Here is an 8567-nt window from a genome sequence, read left to right as displayed (position 1 = left end):
CTTCCTTAAAAATGACTTAAGACTTACCTAGTTTTATGATTCCTAATAAAATGTTCTATAAAATTCACTGATGTATAGTTTGTATTATTTATGCAACTGGTCCATGCTCCCAGTTTTTAGTGGAGTCCGAGTTGCTCATTTGCTTTTGTTATTTTGTATGTATGATTTTAGTTACTTTATGTTCTTTGTTGTGTATGTCTTTTTTCCATGTCTGGTCTTTGTCCCTGGATTATATTCTTTTGATTACCGCTATAACCTTGGTTCCCTTTATTACTCTTAGAATAGAACATTTTTTATGGCTGTGAAGATGCCGTTTAGTTAAAATTGATTGTACATTACTGATATTGATATTAAAAATCACCGTGAAGCCCAGCTAAGCTTCTATTGAAATTGGTACCAATCTTTTTTTTTCAAAAGGATAAATCGGTGTTTTTTCTATTATGTGTTATAAAGCACCATCTCTGGAAAAAGGGTAAAGAGGAATACTTACAATTTCTGCGGGAAATCAGAGGAAATATTCTATTTTAAGATCATTTTCATTGGTGTACATTGCTGAGTTTCCTTGTAAAAGTTTGATGGCCATCATCACAAATTACCCCCAGAATGTAGACACCAACCAACAAGTCATAACTTAACCAATGTATCGTTTATCAACATGGATACTGACTTTTATAGTTTTTTTAAGTTATACTTCAATTTTCTGAGAATTGAACTTGAAAGCACATTTAAGTACAGTTTATTCAATGAAATATATACTTCATATACTTTTATTTATCAATGTGAACACAGCTGCAATAAAATGAATTTCAATTAAAATTAAAATAGTATTTTCAAGACGAGCATATATATTTTCATAATTGTATAATATTTCTATTTCATGTATGATCAGATTAGAATTTACTGTAATTTTGTATCTGCATTCAAACACGTGATTTCTATTAAAAAAAAACAACCTATATTTCACTTTGGATATATCCTTTCATGTTAGTTTTATTTTTTTAATTTTGGCATCCAGAATGAGATAAACGCAAGAGCATACTCTTTGTGTCTGTTTCATATCATGGCAAACTCATGGAAACCGAAGAAGAAGAAAACTATTTGTCTTTCACTACGAATCGTCAAATCCCACTACAATAATTTATTTATTTGTTCATTTGTTTGAGTTTTCAAATTTCAACTTGAAATTTGTATTCTCTTTGTTATTTGCCTCCATTTTCTTCACTCATGAAATTTCTCTTTAATGTTCATGCTCTGAATATCACTTTAACTTTTTTTAGACTGACTTCACTTGATTTCACTAGCAATTGAACAGATTTCTTAACACTGTGATATGTAAAGATAGATTAATTATTTAAACAATTAACCGATATGAAGTCTAAATTAGATTGATATCTTTGGTTAGATTTCACGTCTTACATGATTGAGAACTCGACGCTTGCTGTTTGTTTCTCACTTGCACTTGCACGGGTGCCGCTTGTGGAGCACTTAATGTCACTTTTTTGTGAAATTCATTATTTTTGTGTGCTTTCCTTGGTATTTTTTTATCGTCAGTATTTTACTCGGCTTTCTCTATTTGGTTACAGATAAGGGTCATATCTTTGGATTCTATGAATTACCAATTCTGGTTTGATGCTTCGGTATTTTTTGGCGATACATATATCACTTGAACAAGTAGATGAAAGTTTGTTAATGATTTTGATTTTTCAAACGTTATAATATCTCTCACTGTGGTCTCATTTGTTTTCTATAAAAGGATGCTTACTCCGAAAATGTGCTAATACCTGTATTTTTTTAATAAGACGATTTATACGCATGTTTCTATAATTGCCCTCTCTAAATTTTTAAACGTGGTACTGTGTGTTTTATTGTTTTTATCAACACATTAAATTCAGATTTTTCTCTGATATATTTTCTTAAAATGTCTTGTTAAGTTAAAGTATGTTTCTTCGTTTCACTTTACAAATATATTACTAAAAGGTATTTTACTCTCAATTTAAAAATAACCACTTATTAAATCTTCAGACCAATATTGATACGAATTTTTCACACCCTAATTACGACTAATAAATTATATTTTCATTCCTGAAAACCGTTTGCTATATTTTGTTGATAAAATCTGCTTGAGATTAAAGAAGGGATTCTTACTAATATTTCTTAGAAGATTATACTGGTTTGATCGTCGGTCAGTTCTAACGATAGTTAACAAGAACCGCAGACTTTATGGAATGCCGTTAAATACATAATTTGTATTTGAAATAATACATTTACACGATTCGAAATTAAATTTCTCCAATTAAGCTCTAAAATCGAACCTAACTAAAATATTGATAATTAAGTACTCATCGTATATTTAACTTAATTGGTCAACTGAGGGAATTATTAATATGTGATTTCATAAACTTGTTGGTTATATCTTACTTTATTTGACACTGAATATAATTTGTCAATCATTAAAAGCTAAATTTAAGCGAACGTTTATTTGATGGCAATAATTGCATTCAAGTGTAATGGATATTTCATTTGTTCAATTTACAAACCAGAGGCCCCAATAAGCCAGAGGGATCTCGCATTAAGTCAAAGTTGTGTTCATTTAGCGATTCCAGATAAAAACCGCAAACAGTTTTAGCCATATATATGTATATGACATGTAAAGTATAATTTCACTTAACTTCCTATTGTGAACAAACAAATACAAGTATCTAAAGATATACTTTAAGCAGTTGTAGAGTTACGAATAAAAGTAAATTCCTAGGTATCATTTAAACGTCTTTAAAATGTATTAAAATTGTGAACATCTCTTAACACAGACAGTATGTGCAACTGAACGAAATCTTAAAATAAAGTCAAATGTGACATAGTCGAATAATTATTAACATTCCAAATCATACACATTTTTAAGACTTAGCGTGTTTTGTATTTAAATAGTTAACTTGAAATAAAAGATACTACAGACACTGTGAAGTCAGTCTTGTATCTTGACCTACACTAAGAGATCGATGGTAAAGGAAAACAACTGACAAAACTTTACGGCGAAAGTGATGAATTTTCATTCAGAATTGTCAACTTTCCTTTCATCTGTGGCAATACCCCTTCAGCATCTGCGTGTAGAGTTTTCATATGTTATGCCAGAGCTTGCCGTAATTACGCAGCTTTTTGTATCGCGCTAGACTTCTTACAATTAGGCTTCTGGAACACGGTTATGTTGCTACAAGATTGAAGTCATCACTACAGAAGTTTTATGGTCGTCATCATGAATTCGTGGATCGTTACGGTATATCCATCTGAACCATGAAAACTGATTTGTTCAACGTGTCATAGTTCATCTTTCAACTTTTGTCCACCCCGGACTTGACTTTTTATGAGAAACACGGCGTTTGTTTCTAGAAAAGCAGAGGACGCTTACCCTACCCGTGCACCTGGCCTATGCGGAGTCCGAGTAGCTCATTTACTTTTGTTGCTTTGCATGTATTGCTTTAGTTGCTATATGTTCTTTGTTGTGCTTGTCTTTTTTCAAGTCTGGCCTTTGTCCCTGGATTACATTCTTTTGATTATTGCTAGAATCTTGGTTCACTTGATTGCTCTTGAACTTTTACTGATCAGTTCATAAATAATATCATATGGCAGTAGAAACATTCAAACTTTGAAAAGAGAATCATTACTATCCTGTCCAAAACTTGCTAATTTCAAAAATACATTCCAAAATCAAGAAATCAGGAACGTTAGTAGAGTTAAAAGAGTTTAAGAGTTAGGAATGATTAGAGGAGGAGAACAAATTATTCATTTAGTTATGTGTAATCAACCACGATACTAGTATGATACCGGTCCTGTTCAAGGCTTTTTTTTTCTTAGAGTAAACCTCTACGTAGACCTTCCTGTCTAAAATATTTGAGAAATACATTTATATATAGATGAAAGTTTTACATCGATAGAGAGACAAATGATTTTGTCTACGAACAGGGAAGCAAGTTCAAGTCAAGAGTTGACCGGAAGCTGGATAGTTCCAAAGGTAACTGGCTTTCTGAATGAACCAATATTAAGAAATTGGGTTTCTTTTATCTTCTGTATAGTATAAATGGTTTAAATTCGTCCCTTTTATGAAGTCGTGAAAAAAATGCGTTTCTACTTTTGAAGTTTTAGCATACTTTTATTTAGAAACAGAATTTAGAATCCGGTTTTGATAACTTTGATAACGAAATAAATCACCTTTGTTGAAAAATTAGTGCTCCTAAGTAAAGTATCTTTATGTGTAATTTGTTAACTAATATATCTAATGAAAATTTTTCAGTAGTATACTTTTATAAGTATATTTGACCTGAGTGTCACATAACTTTAAAAAAATCTGCATCTGGAATATTTCATGAAACCCCCAATGAAAGTGTATGGATTTCAAGACGTACAGCAGTAAAAAAGACAATTATGAAATATTAAGTAATACCCCGCCACGTAATGGTAAAATGTTCAAAACTCGAAAACTTTTTCGATTTGGCTGAAAATTGAACTTAACCTGTATTTTATGGTTTTTAGCATAAACAACTGTAAAAAGTTTCCAAAAAAAAATTCGTCAATATGTTCATACGTTATCAACTAAAAACGTGGCGGAGACGAACGCGCACTTTTAGAAGAGTATTTTATAATACCTCGCCACTTCGTGTGACGGGATTTGAAAAGCTAGGACGTTAAAGATTCCTCAAGCTTTGTTGAAGAGGACAAGAAGCAGCTTTTCAAACCATACCCGAGATGTAAAATCAAATTCATTCGACCATGAATGATTAAAGAAATATTCAGGGAAAAACGAATCAAAGAAATCGGAGTAAAGTACGACATAAAATAACTAAAAATAAACTGGCTTGAAATACCACACAAAATAAGGTTGATTGGTTAAATAATCAGATATATGAGTAATAAAAATAAAGTTGATTTCGGTTTACCAATCTTTTCTTAAAGAGTAATCAAGGAAAACCAAGATTCTAGTGGAAATCAAAAGAATGGAATCCTGGAACAAAGATCAGACACGGAAAACTTAAATTTATGATTTCTGTTATAATGGATTTCCAATGCATAAAACTTAGTAATGGACGATTGTATTTATACATCAAAAAAAGGAAGACTCAGACCGAACCAAGCATTCTATACAAACAATCGTTGCATTTTGATGTAATATGTATATATAAATAAGAGTCACGTATAAATCAATATGAAGTGAATTGTATGCATTGTAAAATTATTTTAAAAACTTTACTTTAGAGTTTATATCTACGACAAGGGTTTAGGCGATGATAATGTGATCTACAGTCTTCAACGGCAAAAAAAAAATGCACTCTAAATGTTTATTTTTAATCGTCAGCAAGAAAGTCTGCTAAAATCATTATTTTACCGGAAATACCAATATAACATTTTATTGACCCACAAACCACGAATTAACGTACCCAACGAAATATTTTTTTAAGTTTTTTTTTTTTTTTTTTTTTTGCTCAGCCCACAAAAATTGAAACCAAAGAAACCACAGTAACTGTTCCATTTTTATCATATCCACAATTAATGTTTTATCTAAAGTATCTATTTTTCGTATTCTTTTGATTACCGCTATAACCTTGGTTCCCTTGATTACCCTTAAAACAAAATTTAGGGTATTTCGTTTCATAACTCCTTTAAATCAATCCTTTTAAATGACGGAGATGTGTTTTGATTTTTCGTAATTAGTCCATGGAACGGCAGTAGACTGGTGGTACTATAATTTTGTATAAAATTATCTTTTCAATAAAAATATAAATTGTTTCCATATACATAGTTAACCTCAATTACTTTTTAACATGACATCCGTTGTGTAGAATGAATTGCTTTTCAGTTACTCCTGATTTAGGAGTAAATTGATTTCACAACAACGCTTCTTCTGATTGTATTATCTAAAGTTTCTATTGCAACAATAAGAATAAAAGTTGTACATTAATTATTAGTGAATTGATTACATATTAACTAGTAATTATGAAAGCTACCATAAAGAAAGTACAATATTGGTACGATTAAATTTTTAAATTATCAATTTACGTTTCTTTTGAAAGTAAAATTTAGCTTGTTTCAAGTGCCACAGAAAGAATATAATGTAAACAAATCTTTTCACGTCAATATTCCATAGAATTTTCAGAATTTGAATTTCATAATAAGATTTGTGAGTAAATGTTTGTCCAATCAATCTCGGAGAATATTCCGTGAGAAATATACAATAATAAGTTTGAATGCTTTTCGATTGAATTGTTGCTAAGCAATGTTCGGGAATTTTCTTCCAAAATGTGCTGAAAAGACTTTTGAGGATTTTTGTCAGCATATACACATTACTCACGACGGTCACACTTGATTAAAATTGCTTGAAGGCACATGTTCGACACTTGAAAGCAATATGTTCATATATTTTTTTTAATTTTCATTTAAACTACTTTCTTGAACGAAATCTATATTTATAAAAATTGTTTTAAATACAGGTAACTACGTAGACTTTTTGTATCGCGCTAGACTTAGGCTTTGGAACAGTTTTATATTGCTACAAAATTGAAGTCATCACTACAAAAGTTTTATGGTCGTCAGCATTCATGAAATCGTGGATCGTCAAGATGTATCGATCTGGACCATGAAAACTGATTTGTTCAACATGTCATAGTTTTCCTACCTTCTTTCGTCTACCCCGGACGACATTTTATGAGCAACTCGGTGGGTGTTTCTAGAAAAGCAGAGGACGCTTACCCTATTTTTTTTTTTTTTTTTTTTTTTTTTTTTTTTTTTTTTTTTTTTTTTTTTTTGGTGGAGTCCGAGATCCTTATTTACTTTTGTTGCTTTGTATGTATTGCTTTAGTTGCTTTATGTTCTTTGTTGTGTTTGTCATGTTTTCCATGTCCGGTCTTTGTCTCTGGATTATATTCTTTTGATTTCCGCTAGAATCTTGGTTCCCTTGGTTACTTTTTTATACGACTATGTTCTACAGAGTTATTACTTTGTATAATCATACACGAATTGAGCGGTTTACAGCATGTGCGTCATTTCAGTGGTTTTTGTTCTATGTACCTATTTGGTTTTTATTTTCTACTTTAATTTCATATCATTTTAAGTTTTTAGACATAAATATATACATTAATTTTTTAAACCTTCAGTCATTTTTTATTTCAATTTATTTCCTTTCTGTTAATTAAGTATTTTATTGTCATGTAAGCGCTTAGGACATTTATATAGATTAAGTGCTACATATGAACTGCAAATTACTTTCATATTATTAATTTTATATTATCAATTTGAAAAAAAAGAAATAACACGCTTTTAAACATATATTCACAGATAACCTTTTATGTTGAAAGACTGTTTTAATGTCTTATTCAATACCATCATGTGTTTCAAAATGTTTTGAAGCATATGTGATTGACATATGTTTTACACATGATAATAATGTTATTATAAAGTTTTTTATACGTACAAAATGTGGTCTTTCATTTTCTTGTTTTAGTAAATATCCTTCCGATAGCAAAATGAAGTAAATCATTTGATATAAACAAATATTCTACATAAAACTGTTATGTTTATCACTTAAAACCGTTTCAAATTTGTTTTAGTGTATTAAGAGCACATTTTTTTCTAAATGAAAAGAAATCTGACCGATTTCACATATATTTTCTACTCCTATAATACATAATGTTAATTGCAAGATAGCATCCTCTACCCGAGTGGTAATCCTTTTATTGATATTTTATCAATCAACTTTACTGCAAGGCAAATTTCTTAATCAATTCCATCAATAATAATAAATGTAAAAGGCCTTTTAATGACACCTTTGTTTCATTGTGATTTGTGCTGATCGGGTGACAGTCAGAATCGTAAAACAATTCCATATTAATTTAATTCTCTTATGACTATAAACTGAATATGTCTGGAAAAACGACCATTAAAGCTATGAATTGATATACCAGTATATTGCAAGTTGTGTATAACATTAAATTCACGATCTTAACATATCAATACTACGATGTTAGTATATTTACACACGTTTTGAGTCAGTTGCATCCCCCCCCCACCTTGTACACTTATACAAGATAAGATAATACTTTGTTTCAAAGCGTAATTAAGAGAACCAAGATTCGAGCGGAAATCAAAATAATATATATACCAATGATGAAGACTAGAAAAGAAAAACAGACACAGAAAAGAAAGTACATGAAATAACTAAATTAACACGTTCTAAGAGACAAAAGTAAAATGAGCAACTCGGACTCTGGCTAGGTTTTGCAGTTCCAATTTGAAAAAAATAAAACTCATTCAAAGACATTAATTGCAATAGCAAATTCATGCTTCCAGATTTTAGTGAAGTCCGAGTTGCTCATTTACTTTTGTTTCTTTGTATGTATCATTCTAGTTACTTTATGTTCTGTGTTGTGTTTGTCTGTTTTCCATGTCTTGTCTTTGTCTCTGGATTACATTCTTTTGATTTCCGCTAGAATCTCGGTTCCATTGATTAATCTTAATAATAATAATCACTTATGTATAAAGTAAGTCTCGACTATCTGTTGGTAAGATTGGTCTAAAAGACGTTA

This window comes from Perna viridis, chromosome 2 (genome assembly GCF_037379345.1).
Source record: "Perna viridis isolate PV_CMFRI_1.1 ecotype Kerala chromosome 2, ASM3737934v1, whole genome shotgun sequence".
In the NCBI taxonomy this organism is placed as follows: Eukaryota; Metazoa; Mollusca; class Bivalvia; order Mytilida; family Mytilidae; genus Perna; species Perna viridis.
Note: the sequence above shows the minus strand (reverse complement) of the source record.